The following is a 20,090-nucleotide window of genomic DNA, read 5'->3' on the forward strand; positions in this document are numbered from 1 at the left end:
GATAGGTGTGGCCTAGTCTGCCTCCTGCACCACGCTGGGTGGGGTGGGGGGCGTTTTTGCTCTCCCCGGGCTCCTGAGGTTTTCCTTGAGCCTCTGGGAAGGTGAAAATGGCCTCCTCAGGCTCCAGATGGTGTCTGGAAGCCAGAAACGGGCCCATTTCCTCCCTCCCCAAACTTCCAGGAGGCCCGTTTTTTGCCCTCCCTGAGCCTCCGTGAGCGACCTGCATCCAAAACGGGCTGCTTGGGGACTCCTGGGAGGGGTGGGGGTGGGTGGGGCCAGCCAGGAGTGGGGTGGGGGGATTTTCCAAACTGCACAGAATCTTAGCTAGGGGCTCTCCCAAACCCCTGCAAATCCCGAGCAGCCCACCCCTGACTAGGCTGGGGATGAATAGTTATGGACAGAATCGATCTATGGGGCCACTAAGAACTCATCCAATTTGTTTGCACATAAGCAAGCCCAACTGCAGAACGGCCAACGTTATTAATACTGTATTTTCTCTTAAGCGGGGAAAAGTCACCAGATTTCAGAACAAGGAGTAGACCTTCATGCCAGGAAAATTTCAAAATGGCCATGTTTCTATGAGTCCATTTACTTACTTACTTATCAAATATGTCTATTTATTAAATTTATTTGCTATCTTATGGTTCAAGGCAACTCTGAAAAGTCTTGTTAAAGGTCTGAAAGGACTTGTTAAAGGTATAGAAGCAGAAGTCATTTTTAAAAGCACTTATCATTCTACAGATGTGTTTACAGGCCTTAAACAAATTATACCTTTCAATTCCAACCACTCTGTTTGAAGGTAAGAACAAAAGTACCCGTATTTGCCGGCGTATAAGATGACTTTTTGCCCGAAAACATGCCTCCAAGTGGGGGTCGTCTTATACGCGGTATATCCACTGCCGGCTTTCGGATGCTTGTTGGACGCAGCGAAGGCGCCTCTGGCTTCCCGGATCCCTGCGCCGCTTCCGCTTCATCCCGCCGCCTCGCTCCGCCCGAGGCTGCAGCCTTCCTGCTCTTCCCATGGCCCTGGCACTCCGCCCTGCCGCTGCAGCCCCGGGGATTTCTGGAGGGCGTTTCCGGTGGTGGTGGGGGTCGTCTTATACGCCGGGTCGTCTTATACGCCGGCAAATACGGTAAATAGGGAACCAGACAGGCTGTAATAAATACAGAGGTTGTGGTGCCTAATAAAGTCTTCGTTTGCTTTTTCTCTTTATTGAACACTAGATGGCGCTGGACATACATATAATATTCTGGACTACTGAGGGCTAAGATCAAAGGCTGAGTTGCTCCACCCCTTTACTCATAGCTTTTAAATCTCTGTTAATGTATGTACTGTATGGGGAGTCGGTTTTTTATTGTTATGAACAGAAATATGTAAACCAGGGCATCAGCATTTCTGTGCTTTTCTGTACATTTCTTTTGTACAGGCCCTTATCTATTTTTTTTTTGGCATGGTGACTGGCTAAAGTTTAAAAGTTTTGTTTGAAGATGATGTCAAATATCATGTTGGTTTCTATTTCATGGTGTGAGAGTTTTGCTTCCGTCAAGAGCCATTATTTTTTTAGTTTGCTTAAGACATCGGTAGACCTTATTCTAGCCATGCCTGGAGGCATAACTAGAAATTCAAATTATACTTAGAATAACAGAACAGAACAACAAGAGTTGGAAAGGACCTTGGAGGTCTTCTAGTCTAACCCCCTGCTGAGGCAGGAAACCCTACACCACTTCAGACAAATGGTTATCTAACATCTTTTTATAAAATTCCAGTGTTGGAGCATTTACAACTTCTGGAGGCAAGTTGTTCCACTGATTAATTGTTCTGTCGGGAAATTTCTCCTTAGTTCTAAGTTGCTTCTCTCCTTGGTTAGTTTCCATCCATTGCTTCTTGTCCTGCCCTCAGGGGCTTTGGAGAATAGCTTGACCCCCTCATCTTTGTGGCAGCCCCTGAGATATCGGAACACTGCTATCATGTCACCCCCTAGTCGTCCTTTTCATTAAAGTACATATTTATTTCTATTTGATTTGATTTCTCAATTGCTTACAAGATAATAGGTATAAGTATAAACATAGTTATGAATACATGGATACATATAAGAAAAATTTAAAAAAATAAAAGAAACAATAGGACAGGGATGGTAGGCATGTTGGTGCGCTTATGCACGCCCCCTACAGACCTCTTAGGAAAGGGGTGAGGTCAATAGTAGACATTCTAAGGTTAAAGTTTGGGGTTTGAGGAAGAAACCACAGAGTCAGGTAGAGTATTCCAGATATTGACCACTCTATTGCTGAAGTTGTATTTCCTGCATTCAAGTCTGGTGCGATTAACCTTGAGTTCGTATCAATTGTTTGCTCTTGTGTTGTTATGGTTGAAGCTGAAGTATTCAATGACAGGTAGGACATTGCAATGTATGATTTTATATACTATACTTAGATTGGACCGAAGGCGGCGTAGTTCTAGGTTTTCTAGGTCTAGAATTTCGAGTCTGGTGGCATAAGGTATTCTGTAATGAGTAGAGGCGCAGAGAACTCTTCTTGTGAAATATTTCTGGATTTTCTCAACTGTGTTAATATCAGATATGTAATGTGGGTTCCAGACTGATGAACTGTATTCGAGTATTGGTCTAGCAAATGTTTTGTATGCTCTAGTTAGTAGTGTGATATTACCAGAGAAAAAGCTACGTAGGATTAGGTTAACAACTCTTAACACCTTTTTGGCTATGTAGTTACAGTGGGCTCTAGCACTTAGGTCATGAGAGATGAGTACTCCAAGGTCCTTGACAGAGTTTGGATCATCAACAAGGTCTTGACTATTCAGTTTGTATTTTATTTTCTGATTGTTTTTGCCAATATGTAAGACAGAGCATTTATTTCTTGAGATTTGAAGTAGCCATTGGTTTGACCATTCTGATACATAGGCAAGGTCTTTTTGAAGGGTAGCAGAATTATCTGTGGTGTTGAATAGCTTTACATCATCAGCGAAGAGAATGCAATTGCTCTTAATATGATCACAGAGGTCATTTATGTAGAGTATGAAGAGAGTTGGTCCTAGAGCACTGCCCTGGGGGACACCACTGTTGACAGGTACAGAATTTGATAGGACACTCTCAATTTTGACCATTTGTTGTCTGTTTGACAGGAATGTTTCTATCCAGTTATGCAGGTGTCCAGAGGTACCATAAGGTTTTAGTTTTAATAGTAGTTTGTTGTGTACCACTGAATCAAAGTCTTTACAGAAGTCTATGTAGATTGCGTCTATTGTTTTGCCCTGATTTAGTTGTGTAATCCATATGTTTTTGCAGTGTAAGAGTTGCAGATTACAGGATAGTTTTTTCTGAAACCAAATTGTTTGTTAGAGAGTAGGTTGTTTGTCTCTAAGTGGAGGATAATGGATTGGTTAATAATTGATTCCACAACTTTACAAGTGACACAGCATAAGGAGATTGGTCTGTAATTTTCAACTAAGCAGGGGGCTCCCTTTTTGAAAATGGGGATGATCATGGCTTGTGACCATAGGTTTGGCAAGGAGCTGGTCCTGAAAGATTTTTCAAAGATTATGCTTAGAGGTTCGGCTATGGCAGTGGATAGCTTTTTAAAGAAATAGGCACATATTCCGTCCGGTCCAATAGATAGAGATGGTTTTAGATTGTGTAGTGATTTTTCAACATTGTCTTCTGTAAAATCGATATTTATTAGATCATTGTAGTTGTCTGTGTTTCGACTAGGAAATACTGGGCATGATCCATTGCTGTTTACAAATACTGAGTCAAAGAATGTGTTAAAGAGGTTGGCTTTAATAGTGTCGTCGTTACAGTCTTTACCATTAGGTGCTTTCAGGGGTGGGATGGACCTTGAGTCTTTTAGTTTGTTGTTTACAAAGTTGTAGAAAGTGAGGGTGGAATTGGTGCGTAGAAGGTTTTCCTCTTGTGTAATGTGATAATTGGTGCATTCAGTCTTTATCTGGTAGCATAAATTTAAACATATCCAATTCTATAAACATATCCGTTCTCAAGAATGGAAGAACATCCCACCTGAAACCATGCCAAGAACACTTCACACTGTCGACAGTCAAACATCTTAGCTTTGTCTATTGAGGACAAAAGGTTTCTTCAGCTCATGGATATGGAATTTAAACAGGATGGAACCAGTAGTTCCACTACCCTTTCACACACCTAGACAACACTTGCCAAACAATCTACAATACGCGCTCTCTCACCTCTTTAGTCTGAAACGAATCATGACCCGGAAGCCAGAGATGAAAGCTCACCTGGTGGAGTTCATGGACAAGATGGTACAGAACGGACACGCTGAGCTGGCCCCACCCCTGGGGAAAGATGAAGAATGTTGGTACCTGCCATTCTTTGGAGTGTACCATTCTCAGAAACCAGGCCAAATATGTATAGTCTTTGATGCCAGCACACAGTTCCAAGGCCACTCTCTGAACAAGGCCGTTCTTACAGGACCTGATCTCACGAACAGTCTCCTTGGAGTGCTCATCTGCTTCAAAAAAGAAGCCATAGCCATTCTGGCCGACATACAGCAGATGTTCTATTCCTTCCTCGTATGGGAAGATCACCGCAACTACTTCCGTTTCCTGTGGTTCAGTGATGAACAGCACAACCAACGGATTTTGGAATACAGAATGAAGGTGCATGTCTCTGGCAATGGCTCTTTCCCTGCAATTGCAAACTACGGTTTACAACATACAGCTCGAGAGGGAGGAGCCAAATACGGAACAGAAGCTGCACGTTTTGTAGAACATGTCTTTTACGTGGACGACGGCTTGAAATCTGTATCCACCCCAGCGGAGGCCATAGACCTCTTGAAGAATACACAGCAAATGCTAGGGAAGGCCAACCTCAAGCTACATAAGATAGCTTCCAATACATATCCAATTCCAGCAACCATTCTTTATATGTTTTAGTCTCCAGTCGCCTAATCATCTTTATTGCTCTTCTCTCCACTCTTTCTAGAGTCTCAAGATCTTTTTTACATCGTGCTGACCAAAATTGGATGCAGTATTGCAAATCTCTTACGAAGGTCTTATAAAGAGGTATTAACACTTCACATGATTTTGATTGTATCCCTCTGTTTATGCAGCCTAGAACTGTGTTGGCTTTTTTGGCAGTTGCTGCACACTGCTGGCTTATACAATGGAGCCTCGGGTCGTGACCATAATCTGTCTCCGGACTCCGGTCATGACCCAATTTGGTTATGTCTGGAAGCACGACTGACTGCGCTTGCGCACAGTCAAAAAATGGCAAAGGGGAAATCAGTGTGGAAAAGCAATCTTTCCACGCTGATTTCGCTTGCCACCTAATTTTTGAATCATGACCCGATTCAAAAATCAGGTGGATTTTGGTTGTGAACAGGAGCGTTTGTGACTCGAGGTTCCACTGCATTTAAGTGATTGTCCACTAGGACTCCAAGATCCCTCTGACAGCTACTACTATTGAGCATGGTACCACATATACAGTACCCGTGCATTTCATTTTTCTTGCCTAAATGTAGAACCTTACTTTTTCACATTTAATTTCATTTTGTTAGATAGCACCCAATGTTCAAATCTGTCAAGATACTTCTGTATATTAAGCCTGTCTTCTGGAGTGTTGGCTATTCCTGCCAGCTTGGTATCATCTGAAAATTTGATGAGTTCCCCATCTATCTCCTCATATGAATCATTGATGAAGATATTGAAGGGTGCTGGGCCTAAAACAGAGCCTTGGAGTACCCCACTGCATACTTCCCTCCATGTAGATGAAATTCCATTGAGGACTACATGTTGAGTGTGATTGGTCAGCCAGTTACCAATCCATCTGGTGATGATGCTGTCTAACCCACATTTTTCTATTTTATCAAGTTATAGATTGTGCTCTACTTTATCAAATGCCTTACAGAAGCCCAAGTAAATTATATCCACAGCATTCCTCTGGTTCACTAATTTTGTCACTTTGCCAAATAATGCAATAAGATTTGTCTGGCATGATCTGTTTTTGACAAACCCATGTTGCCTTTTCATTATGACTTTGTTTGCCACTTGGTGTTTGCTGAATCATTGCTTATCTTTTCCAGAATCTTCCCAGATACTGAGGTCAGACTGATAGGTCAATAGTTTCCTGAATCTTTTTTTTTTCTTTTTTGAAGATGGGAACCACATCAGCTCTTTTCCAGTCCTCTGGTAGTTCCCTGGTGCTCCAGGATTTTTGAGAGATCTAGTTCAGTGGTTCCGAGATCACGTTTGCCAGTTCCTTCAGAACCTTGGGGTGTAATCCATCTGGTTCTGGTGATTTGAACTCATTTAGGGTGGACAGATGCCAACTTACCATTTTCTTGCCAATTTTAACTTGGACTTTTGTGTAAAAATGGATACAAAAAAACTAGTCTCCTTTCTCCCTGTTGCTTGTCACCATCTTGCCATTAATGGATCAATCGTTTCATTGACTTTTTTCTTGTTTGTTTTTTTTACATGTTGAAAGAAGCTTTGTTATTTTTTGTTATTTTTTGACTTTTGTCACAAGCCTGAGCTTTCCTCATTTCATCTTTGCAGGCTCAGACTATTTGCTTATATGTGCCTTAGTTATGTGCCCTTCTATCTACTTTTTATACTTGTCCTTTTTGTCTTTGAATTTATCAGATCAATTTATCTATGCAGCCATGCTGGTTCCTTTTGAGAGCTGTTGTTTTTCTTTTTCATTGGTATTGTTCTAGACTGGGCTTTTATAATCTCACTTTTCAACAGTTTCCAAGCTTCTTGGTTGTTTTCCCCTTGAGGATTCTCATCAATGGAATCCTTCCTAAGCTCTCTCCACATTTATTGAAATTAGCTCTCCCTAAAGTCCAAGACTCTAGTTTGACTTTCTTCTATTGCTTGTGCTTGCACAATGTTGAATTCCAATATTGCATGATCAGTCCCCTCCCCCAAGGTTCCTGTAGCCTCAACACCTTCTATCATTTCATCTCTGTTAGTGAGAATTTAGTCCAATATTCCTGATCCCTTCTTTACTTTTTGAGAGACAAGGTTGTCTGCTAGGTTTGTCAGGAACCTGTTTAATCTTCCACTTGGTGCAGAGTTTGTCTCCTACATACCTTAGTTAACTAACTAGCAGAAAGTTCATCTACTTGCAGCTGCTGTTTCACTTCAGAACATGCTAACTTTCCACAATTTAATTCTTACTTGAAGGAATATGGTTAAAAAAATAGTATGGTGGGAAAAGGCTAGAGAATGCCCAGCGCAGTGTTGCTGGTCACCTTGGCACATGTTGATGCCAGATTTAGGTCCCAGGAGAGAGGCTTTGGTTCCCAATTAAACCCTACCACTATTTATATTTAAGATACTATCTGTCTATGCAAGACTCTAATTCTTCTTTTGGCTTAATGCAGAAGCCTTGGGAGGCATGCTTTCCATTCTTTGTAAAGCTGCCTAATCAAAGGTGGGAGAAAGGCTTAGCCTCTTGCACCTTCAATTGCTACATAGTTCATTCCTCAAACAAATCCATAAGAGAACCAATGTGTGAACTTGGCCTCTGTGCTTGGATTTTTAATTTTAACTAGAGGCTTAAATGGGCAGCTCCATTCTCCCAGGTGGCCCCATTAGAGCACTAAAAGGACCATGGGTTCATTTTCAAAGGTCATCATCACTTTATCTAGCAGGGCTCCTGTACTGTTGTAGTGTCTCTGGAGCTTCTCAGTCATCCAGGTCATGACTGTCCCAAAGGTGCTTTTTCCAAAAGGCAACTGGACTTCCTTGATTTTTTTTCCCCAATTCTCATCTAAGAAGCTTTTTCGGTTCAGTTGAACTCTTCAGCTTCAGCTTCAACTTCTGGGATGAGAAGTGAAATGTTTCCAAAGGAAAAAAAAACCAAGAAAGTCCCAGTTGCCTTTTGGAAAAAATACCTTTGGGTGTTTTGTTGGAGGCACCTGACTGAATGCATATTCTCAGTATATCGGGTAGTCTATTTACCTGTTCTGCAACTATCCAAAAGGCTAGCAATGCTACATATCCAGGAGCCATTCAGGAGGGCACTATATAGAAATGAAGTTACTGGTATAAAACATCAGGGCCATGGTTACCCACCAGTCTTTATTATCAGTTTGGGAAAAGCTTGCCTCTCTGCTTAAAATTTATGCATGGCAGGCTACTCTTAAAAACACTGCTCAATCCAAAGTGATTGGATCCATTCTGGAAAGCCAGGGAGCTGTTCTTCATTAGTTACTTATGGTGTCACCCCAAAAGGCTTGGCTACCCCAATTTCCTCACTGCCTCATAAGCTAGCCCCTTTTAGTCCCCAGGCCCTGATTTTTGCAGCCTTGTGCTACTGCTGAATAGGCACCACAATTCAAAGAAGAATGAAAAGAATCAGGCCAAGATATCCCTCTGCCAGTTTCTCCATTGCAACACCAAATGCTAGGTTCCTGTAAGGTTTGTTTTGGTGCAAAGAGAAATAAAACATGTGGATGAACTCTGCTCCTCCACAGCCCACTGAATTTGCAAGCTGATGCTAGCTGTTCCCAGCCACGGATAACTTCTTCTAAACCAGTCTCATCAAGTGTGGTGTTCAAACCACTTTCTGAAACTTTGAGGAGCTCACTGGTAAGGCAGAGGTGGGTGGGAGCCAGTCTCTCCAGCATTACAGCAAGGACCAGGAGATCTCCAATCCTAAAGCATGATCCTCCCATTGCAAAGGTGCATTAGAGGACAACAACTTGTTTGTGGTAGTTGCAGAGCAGCTAGAATTTTGTTCTGCTTATAAAACACCACTTCCAGATTACAAGCAGGGAGTGGCCAGCTGGAGCAGATTGTATTCTTCATATCTCATAGGACCACCAATATCCAGATGGTGGGTACCATTTGGGAAGCAAGCAATCAAGGCAGTAGAGTGTAGTAGTGGTTAAGTACTGGAGTACCAGAGAGACTCCAATTTACCATCCAGTTTAGCATGGAAATTGACTGGTGACTTTAGGCCCATTACTCTTAGCCCAATCTCCCTCACAGGATTGTTGTTGCGATAGCAGTAGAAAGGCTCTGTAAACCACTCCAGCATAAAGAAGGAAGCTTTGTATGCTAGTCCTTTCAGATTGGGCAAATGAAATCCCCACATTTTGAACATTTTTTGTTTTCTCTTCTGTGTTATTTCCATTTCTTTACGTGCCTCTCAAATATTCATAGTTGAAATGTGTTTCGCTGCTAATATAATTTGCAAGCAAATAAACCCCCTCTCATTTTTACCTAGTATCAAGAACTCTATGAAAGCATTTTTAACCAAAACAGAGTGTCCTCCAAACCAGATTTTGCTACTAGTCTAAAATCACACAGCTCTTAGTTGATTTTTTCTGACAAAGCTGAAACAGTGGCAAACTATTTTTAAGGCTTTTGGGCCCTATTTCCCCATTGACTAGAACTCTTGCCTTGCTACTTGGCAAGTTCCTGGGCTTCAGGTCCTGTAAGAAGAATGCTAACTAGAAGGATCTGTAGCTCCCCTTAGTAGCTGTGAGATAAAAATAAAATCAAAGAGTGCTGTCAGTTTTCCCCTTCTTTGCATCCTGCATCTCTCTAAAGCACAGGCCTGCTTGCTTGCTTGTTTTCTTACTTTCCCTTCCTTCTCTCCTTTATATCTCTTAAATTCTTTCTACACTGAACAATTTTACCTCAAAATATAGCAAACCCAATTTCCTGTTCACAGTGAATGTCACTTGGACCCTGAGCATTTGGGGGGGGGGAGGGTTGTAATTGATTTTTAAAGAATTTCCTGGTGAGATTGTCCTGGGGAAAGTCCATATCTGCAGTTGCCTAGATCCTGTTCTCACCAGCTTTTCTGGTTCTCCTGGTTCAAGAGCAAAACTGAACCTGAGACGCACATGGGCGGCTTGTCCTTCCTCCCGCTGGCATTTTGTCTAGCAGGGCTACTGGAGGAAAGGAAGAACATGACACCTAAGAGTAAGGATGGACAGTCCTGAGGGCCAGAGAGTTAAGAGATGTGAAGTGAATCCTACATAATAGAATGAGCAGAGATTCATAGAAGCTCCAAATTGAGGAGGAGGGAAGCTTGGTACTTCATCATGAAGTGTATTAGTGATGTCTTACTGTTTTAGCACACCTGTGTCTAGTTCTGGGTCACACAGTTTAAAAAGGGCAATGACAAACAGCAACAAATTTAGAAGTCTTGATGAAACCAAGCCTTATGAAGAACAGTTTGACAATCTGGGTGTGGTTAGACTGCAGAAGAAATGACTGAAGGAAGATATGATAACAGTCATCAAACATCTGAAAAGTTACATATAGGAGAGATACTGGACGTAGTCTCAGTTCCCCCAGAACCAATGGATTAACACTCCATGGAAGGAGGTCTAGTTTGGATATCAGAAAAAATCTTGTGGCTTACAACCCGTCAATTGGTGAAACAGGTTGCCAGATAATATGGTGTTCTTCCATAGAGACTAGATGGCCATCTGTCCGAGATCCTCTTGTAGATCCTACGCTTGGACCGGGGCTTGGATTAGATGACCCAATTCTATGAAATGTTTTCTTTCATCTATAAGACTGTTGCCTGCCAAAATGGGGGAGAGTAGGTGTCATTATAAATAGCCATACACTGGTCTCAAAATCAGCTACGCTTTGCTAGTTTACTGATGAAATAGGAAAACTGTTGTTGTCCAGATATTCTGGGCTACCATCCCACTAGCTCTAAACAGCATGACCGATGTTTAAGGGCTTAGAAATTTGTAGACATTTCTGAAAAACTCTAGATTGCCTATATGCCATTTTTGGCATTTTAAAGTAAGAATCCATTTGGACAATGTCTCTCTTAGATATTTCTGGCACTACATAAATGGATACTGATACACCATTTCCTCCATTTTTGTGGACACTGAAGTTTATAGCCTTTTTGCTCCTCTGTGACTGTCCTAAGTAACTCTCTGTAGGTGTGCCTACCAAATTAAAATTCTGTTTAATGCCTCATATGAAATGGTTCCTAGTCTAGGCAAACGTTTTTGCCACAAGCACTCTGTGGTCCTCACAAATGTGTTCAGTAAGATGAACGCAGCTGACCATTTGTAAGATTGCCACAGCTGAGATTTGTGTCAGTGGTAAAGCAGAAGGAAAAGGCAAAGCTTCTCTCCTGAACTCTCACCTAAGTTACTTCATAAATGAGGAATGGGAAATTGTTTCATTACCACATCACCTGCCAATGCCATAAGCTTAGTTACACGCTAGAAAAATGTTTCCATACTCAGATTTATTTTTTATTACAAATTTTGGCTTCTACAACAAATATTGCTAATGTTTTGAAAAAAAATGAAGAAAGCAAGTGCATTTCATATGATCGTCAGTTTGGAACCATCCTTTTAGATTTTGTGTAGTAGTTACTGTTTCTGATAGTAACATCACTCAGCACACAAATGTATACAGTAGATATGTACATATGATAGGTCCTACTAATCATTTTGGAGTTTTAGCTCTAACTGTAGGGATTAGTATTACAATTATCATCTGGCTGACAAGCACCAGTATCTTCCTTGTCATTCCTCTGAAAATACTGCAACTTAGGCAAGGAATAGGCTCACAGTGTACCCGTTATTAATGGGAACTTTTCTTAGATAGAACTGTTGACATGCTGACTTGGGACATCCACCTTGAGAAGCACAGCTTTAGGTCTTTCCACTGAGGATTCCCTGGAAACTGTATGAGGTGACAACATTTGGGTTGCATAAAAGAAGATGGAGAGACATTGCTTCCTTTAAAATGTGAAGCACCGCCATGGGAAAAGCTGAGACAAGTGTTTCTTTGATGGGCCCCAGTCAGAAAGCCAGAATTGACAGATTAATATTATCAAGAAGCTGACTTAATTCAAGGTTAAAAGTTACTAACAGCTATTTGATAGAGAACTTCCTTCTTCTCCTGTTTGGGTTGGAAATACTTCAGCTGCAAGATCTTGCACTGATCACTGTATTATTTTTCTTTCTCTTCCAATTCAAATGTTCAGTATTAATAAGTTTTGTGTAACAGTATAAAGATAATTAAAATGAGTACAACTAAGTGTACCTGCCCATGTAGTAATAAGAGTAACACTATTTCACATGTGTTATTATATTGTAAATTCTATAGGAATGTCAGATCTGCATATCTTCTGACCCTAATACATACATTTCCAGGAAAACAAGACATTTTCTATGTGAATCATCTCCTAGAAGATTCAAAACCCCTTATTACTTGTGCAGTAGCCAAATTCTGTGGTTGCCATGATGAAAATAAAACAAAGTGGATCCCAGAAATAATTTTTATTCATCACTTTAGATTGAATACATGTTAGTTATCTTGTTTTAGGTGATACATATTTTTTTGGTCCATAGATTGTAATATTTCAGATTTATACTTGCAGGGGTAATTAACCTACCTTTGAAATGGTGTGTGTTTTATCTTTGTTATACTAACATTGTATCTCATCTATTATATTTGACTCTGGTTTGGTGTTAGGTTTTCAAATTTTTTTTTGCAGATCATTGAATAAATGGGTCAGTATGTACAGTATTTTATTTTTGCAATTTAAAAAAGGAAATAAGTGACACTATAAACTAAGGGGTGCATTTCTAATTCTGCTCCCTGTAATCCCAGCATCCATGGGGAGGGGGGGAACCAGGGGTGGGATTCTACAGGTTCTCACCTATTCGTTAGAACCGCTTATTAACATTCTAAGCAGTTTGGAGAACTGGTTGTTAGAAGAAATTACTGGCCTAATCCTGTAAGGAAAGCAGGAAGGAAACATTCTGGTGTTGCTTACAGAAACTGCCTCTCTGTTAACCCTTATAATGTAATAAGGGTAGGACTAGTCTTCCTGACTCAGGAACTTCTCTTGAGTTTTTTTCCCCTCCTTTGCTGGTACTTTGCTTGTGTGGAGTGACCATTCAAAGTTAGAATGACACTGAAAAAAGTGACTTATGACCATTTTTCAAACTTACGGCTGTTGCATTATACCCACAGTCATGAGAGGCCAGGCGAAGAGATGCGTGCCTTGATGTGAGTGATATTGAGTTGGCCACACCCAGCCAATAACATGACCAAGCCATGTTCATCCAGTCACATGATCACCAAGCCATGCCCACCACCTAAGCCACGCCCACAGAACCAGTTGTTAAAAATTTGAATCCCACCCCTGGAAGAAACCCACTATTTTCTATTAAACCTGGAATGAATTATGTTGCGAGTGCAGGCTTAATGCCACTGTGTTTTCTTCTCCTTTGATTGTCTATGAAAAATCCAATGATTCTTCAAACAGCTAACTACATTCTGGAAAGCATACAGCTCTTTTTAACATAATGAAAACAAGCTGTTGTATCTAACAAAAGGCAATGAAAATGCCAGAGTGGCACTCAGGGTTATCCAAAACTAGATTACTCACAGAGCAGCTGGTTGTTTCCAGAAAAGACCATCTGAAATTCAGCATGGAAAGTGGAATGTTTCCTAATCACATGTTTCTCAAATTATAAGCTCCCTTGTTCAGCCAAAGGGCCCTGTGATTTTGATAGGCCAGTCACTGACCATAGGTTAATACGCAGAGAGATCCCCTGAGTTGTGTGGTCAGCTTTCTTCAAGAGGAAGAGAACTCAACAGTTTTAGCCCAATATCATCCCATTTGAATTCCGCATGATGACTTAAGTTTAGTGACATTTATGCCATATTAGACTATCTGTACTTCCAACATATGGTCTGTGACACAGGTATACCCCTGACTGAGGGGCAGACTTGGCATTTGTCATGGTAGTGGTGGTGGTGGGGTGTTTTAAAAGTAGAACTGAATCTCATTTCTTCTTATCTACATTTGCGTGGAATTAAAACTGAGGTATAATAATAACTTGTCATGAATTTGAACACTTCCTTCTCCTGCCCACAATAAAAATGGCTCTGCAACAGGTGCTTTTGGGCCTCATGAGGTCTCATGCCATACACTCTTAGCCTATTAGCTCTTCCTGACTGGGCTTCCAGGTAGGGTATCTAAACCAGGGGTTTGCAATTAATTTTCCCAAGAGGCCACATGAGAAACTGGGACTGTTCTGAAGGGCCGAATCAATAGGGCTATGAAGGTACATGATGCAACGCAATGCAGTTGTGTTGCATGTAAGATATACACTTATTTACATTTGATTTCCAATTTCCAGTTGAGCTGGAACAGGGACAGCCAAAAAGCCGGATATGGCCTGGGTGCCATAAAATGCCCAGGTCTGATCTAAACTAAACCACCTTCTGCATTTGGTCAGTGATCATAGGGGCTGCTGAGAGAATTGTAGCTGAGAAATACTGGATGACTCAAAGCTGCCTCCATTTCTCCTGGCAATGGTTCTCAGAGTCTCCAACTAAGTCGTTGTATCTCAAATTTTTATTTACTTATTTTTTGTAATTGTCTGAGCCCCCAAGTTCAGTTAATAAATAAATGAATGAGCAAACAACCCTGAAGTCACTATCCACGATTGACACAAGCATGTCATGATCTGGATGAACTGACCCCACTTGCCAGAGAATTATCTCTTTTTTAAAAAAGGTCTTACTGTCAAGAGTGAACACCTAGGTAAGTATACAGTTACAGATACCTGCTTTTATTTCTATTTCTAAAATACTTTATTCTTTTCTGCATCAACAGTTTTTGAACAGAAAACCTACGCCATCCAAGATGGCTTCCAGGTGTGATTCAAAGTGTTAGTCACTATCTATAAAATGGGCTACTTGAGGAAGCATCTATCTCTCATAGTATCTGCCCAGCTGATCCAATCTGCAAGGTTGGCCAGCTCCAGGTTCCTTTGATTAAACAGTGCCATTCAGTGGGGCCCCAGGAATGCTTTTTCTCTGCCCTCTAAAATGAGTTTTTTCCAGATGGTTTGCTCAGAGCACAGATACCTATATTGAAAATAGAGCAAATACAATGTTGTCTCCATATTTTCCGTACATCCATGCAAATAGGGTCTAATATGGTCACCATTTGGGAGTCATCATAAAGATTTCAGGTGGTTTGCCTACTCCTACCTGTTCCCTTTTGGCCCAACTGTTTCTTGGTCATGTATTTGCCATACAAGACAACATATGGCATGGGTAATTGCTTTGGGCTCAGTATTGGAAGAGTTTAGCAAGATTATATTTTAATGGAGAAAGGCCTTAAGAGTGAACCCCTTATTATACAAAATGGGGAAATCACCTCTGTAAGGAGCTTAAATTTTAAGAGACAAATAATCTTCACAGTTCATCAAATATTCTTACAGACTCTTACTACTCTGAAGTCAACTATCCCCAACCAATCTAAATTTCAGGCTGGGTAAAATTTTCAAGTGCAAATAAGAGAAGGAAGATGGCATGTGTATCAAGGAATCTATATTGTTATCTGCCAAGATTTTTGTAAAATATGTATGCTCTCATCTGTGTACATTGATCATACTTTATCTATGAGATAAATGGTTAAGAATATCCAGAGGAGTTTGTTCTTTCAACTTCTGCATATTTTTCTTTCCTGCACAGCAAGCTTTCTCCTCCTACTAAAATAAAGTGAGCTGGACAAAAGCAATAGGAGCAGTCTCAGGGACTGTTACCAGAATCTGCATCTTTCTGGAACAAAACACTTCAGCGGGGTTTTACAGTTTAGCAACAGGTTTAGTCTTTAGTTGTTGTTTTTTTAATGCTACTCATGACAGGAAAGCAGCCAACGCTGTTCATTCAATTTAAATCAACTTGCTGATCAAGACCAAAAAAGAGAGCATGCTGAATCAGATAATTTCCTTTATCAGTTTCAGAACTAGATACACAAGCTAGACACTTTTTATTCAAACCTGATTAAAGCAGTTTGCAGTTCAGATACTAACCTGATCGCACAGTGCCTGTAATCTGTATTGTTTAGGATATCCACAGAATTATCGGGCAGTTTCAGTACAAGTAGTCATTGATTTATAACAGTTTGTTTAGTAACCAAAGTTATGGCACTGAAAGAAGTGACTGTTTTTCATACTTACGACTTTGCAGCATCCCCATGGTCACATGATCAAAATCCAGATGCTTGGCAACTGGTTCGTATTTATGATGGTTGCAGTGTCTCAGGGCCATGTGATCACGTTTTACAACTTTCTGACAAGCAAAGTCAATGGGAAAACCAGATTCATTTAACATTCTTATTAGTAACTTAACAACTGTAGTAATTCCCTTAACAACAGTGGCAAGAAAGGTTGTAAAACGGGGCAAAACACAACAAATGAGAAACAACAGAACAACAGGAATTTTGGGTTCAATTGTGGTCATAGGTCGAGGACTTCATTTATCAAAATATGTACCAATATAAAACAAAATTCCCCGACACACAGAGCTGTGCGGAGAATTTACATTGCCTCCAAATGCGGCTTCCAATGGCCATTACCACCAAAATTAGAATTTTCATCTTGATCCAGCTTCATCTGACTGGGATAACTGAAGTCACAAGGAAATTAAATCAGGAAAGTAGATTCCTGGCAGCTCACTATTTAATGAATGGAAAACAGCAGTGTGTCTTGTGTGTGTGTGTGTGTGTGTGTGTGTGTGTGTGTGTGTGTGTAATGGGGGGGGGGGTAGAGGGACAGAATTTGATATAGCAGGAGAAAGAACAATGAGGCCTTTAGAATGAAAATAGTAGGGGGAGGGGGAAACCTAATAAAAACATGTTGATGACCTGCCTGTGATACTAGTAACTATCACATTCATATAATCCACTTAAGGTTTTTATTTATGGAAATGTGACTGGCTGAAAATAACTGCAGCACGTGACATAGGTCCCAACTTTAAAAAAAAAAAGTAAGATTGTGTATAAGTCTTTTCATATCAGGTTCATGCCTACCGTATTTTGCTGTCTTACAGAAAGTCAGTTTGCAATTCTTCATCAGTTGACCATATGGGGGTGAACATCTCACCACATAGCATGTTTTTTGGCTTTTCCATAAAAAGATTTATATCAGTACCACTGTTTGAAATATAACATGCAGTCAAGATTTTGTATTTCCCCTCAAGATTTTATCAAGCATAAGTGAGTCAGAAAATATACACCTAACCTATGTCTGGATTATCTACACACTGAATACACTTCCATTTCCATACATTAGAAACTACTAGGTCTGGCATGGTGTATTTCTTTTTAAGCACTCCTGAGCCACCAGGCTGAGTCATGGTAAGGACATGTGATTAGTTCTACTTTCTTTCCCTTTTAAGTTTAAACTATGTTAAATAGCCTGCCCAGAACGTTGAAAAATATAATTATAAAAATGTGATCTGCTAACTTGGACTGTGTCACAATCTAAGTATCCTGTTACTATATGATCATACTCTTTCAAACATATGACTTACTCTTCCTCTACCAATTCTCATAATTATACTTGAGTCAAAATAGTGATGGATGAGCACAATACAACACAATTCCAAAGTCACTTGAATTGTAATAGCACTCATTCCCCAATATTTAATGTTGTTGACTGATGGAACAATAAAGCCTTTAAAAAAAACATATTGTTACAGGTGTCCCTAGTATTTCTACATGGTCAAAGATATTGGAGGGAAGAGCTGTAGGAAAAAAATGTGATATATTTTGAGGAAAAAATAACTTTCCAAAGATTTTAATGCTTATATTTTTCTGACCTTAACTGTATTAGAAACTCTGTCAAATCAAATTTTGGCACCAGGCTTGAAAGCAGGAGTGAGTTCTAGTTCTTTCTGCCTTAGGGATAGAAAGCCCTGGCTGACGTAGGGCCAGGCCCTCTCTCTGAGGCCTACTCACCTCACATGGTTGTTTTTGTGAGGAAAATAGGAAGAAGGGTGTGTGTTGGATATGTTCGCCTTGAGTTAATTGTAAAAACAATAAAGGCTGAATACAAATAAATAAAAATCATACTTTATAACCAATACCATATTTTAATTGCACCAGGTAGAGCAGACTCATGGCTTACCCCACTGCCAGGAATGTACCAGTCTTCTTAGTTTTTTATTTTATTTTTAGGAATCCAAGCAGAGGTCTTCATGTCGTTTGAATTACATGCTGTACTTAATCATTATATCAACACCTATATTGCATGTGATATTTTAAAGCAACATTAGTTATCTATGATTTGGTTGTTTTTATAACCTATCTGTGGCACAGCAAGGAGCAAGCACAATGTCCTTTGTTAATTATTGTGGCCAGAGCTAGCACATATGGTGGTCACATATATGTACACGAAGGAGAAATAACTGGGTATTAGGCTTCTAAGGCTAAATTTTATAAGGTGCAACTAATTATCATTGAATTTAATGGGTAGCAAGATCAAGACATTAAAGAAGACATTTTGTTAAACTAATCAAATTAATCCCATTATTTTACTGTACATGCTTTTTGGTTCTGTGGAATTCTTTGAATAAAATATTCTTTAATATTCTGTTGAAAACATCAGAATCTAACTCCGGCTGAAATCACAAGTCATTATGTTCTTTCTGGTTTGTGTGTAATGTTATTACTTATCTATGAATTAAGTTGCACTTCATTGCAGGCAAAACTCTGCACTCCTTGAAGAACTAATGTTCTAGCTCTTAACTGTGTGCTCTTTTAATTATTGAAATATACATTTTATTACACTTGATAACTCCGCACCACCTTTGGGGGGTGTCTTCATTTTAATGTTAAGTTTTGCCCATACACTATTGGCAAAGATGTTGCCAGATTATTGTACTCACTATTCATGGATCATTAAAAAACAACCTTTAAAACTACACAGTGTTCACAAAGAGGCATTGTATTAAACAAAAATACAAGTAGAAAAAATTGCTTCTTTGGCACCCTTTTTGATAACCTAGCCAACTTTTTCTCAAATGTGTTATTTTTTTTTTAGGCAATACAGTAAGACCACAAGCACATTGCAGATTCAGTATCTTTATAGGTGACCTGTCAGCTATTTATCACCTGAGCTAATCTAATCTAGAATACATTCTTATTGGAACAAATCTCAAATATTCAGCCTTTTGAATGTCTTTTCTTAACATAGGAAAAAATAAAAGTACATATCAGGACTGACTGTTCTTCACTGAAGTTTTTGCTTGAAATAGAAGCAGCTAAGAGAATGTGCTGGAAAGATTCTATCAGCAGTTGGAGGAAATACTCCAAGACATCTTAGAATGTATTTTTTTAAAATTTCCCTGTACTTTTTGAGTTACCTCAGCTAATTTGTGTAATGTGTTCCTAGATTGTACAGTATGAATGCATTATCCACAAAAAAAACCACCAGCCTTACGGAGTTTGCTGGATAATTGTAACCTTGCTATTTATAATTCAAATAGTAAAGAGTCTGCCCTTAATCCCAGGAACACTTAGCATCTCAGCAGTAACTAGTTATTCTCAATTTCCCATCTCATTCGTTGTTGAAGTACACAAATCTTAAAGTTGCGAAGGTTGGACACCCATGATTTACATCTTCCTACTCATGAGGATTCTTGTTAGTTGCAATGCTGTCTAGTGAAAGCATGCATTTCGGATAGAAATTCCTAAACCCAATCCAAACCATTTTCAATTTAAAGATTTCTAATAGGAATGAGAAAGATTTTCTCACAAGCACAGACAAAATACAGGTTGTGTTTATATTAGAGAGATTTATCTATTGAAATACTGTCATGGTTGCCGAGATCCAAGAAAAACTGCACAAAGTTCACAAGATGAAAATCAGAACAAAAACCTGAAGTTCTTATATTTCACTTTTGTACACAAAGTCATGGTTCTGTTTCTGCCTACTCCCTTTGCTGGTTCTTCAGAGCCTGATTTCAGCCTTTATAAACAAAGTTTACTATGGTGCTAAGCAACATGCTTGATTCTATTCCAAGAATTGTAAACGCCGCTCATCCCAACTTAAAATCAGCATGATGACTGAACATCATCATACTGAGATTAATGGAGTATCAGACCTTCTACACATATTATCATGGAAGTGTTACAAAACTGCTCTTTCATGTTACAACAATGTACAACACAAATAGATCAAATTAGTTCACAGGCTTAAAAAAGCCTAAAACTCCACTCTTGCTCCAGGCTTCTGTACTGTGGAAATGGTAGGGCTAATTGGATAGGCTAGTGCTTGTAGTCCTG

The sequence above is a fragment of the Notechis scutatus genome, chromosome 2 (assembly GCF_049901735.1).
Source record: "Notechis scutatus isolate UNSWTSFEM ecotype Mainland chromosome 2, rNotScu1.2, whole genome shotgun sequence".
NCBI classification, from domain to species: domain Eukaryota; kingdom Metazoa; phylum Chordata; class Lepidosauria; order Squamata; family Elapidae; genus Notechis; species Notechis scutatus.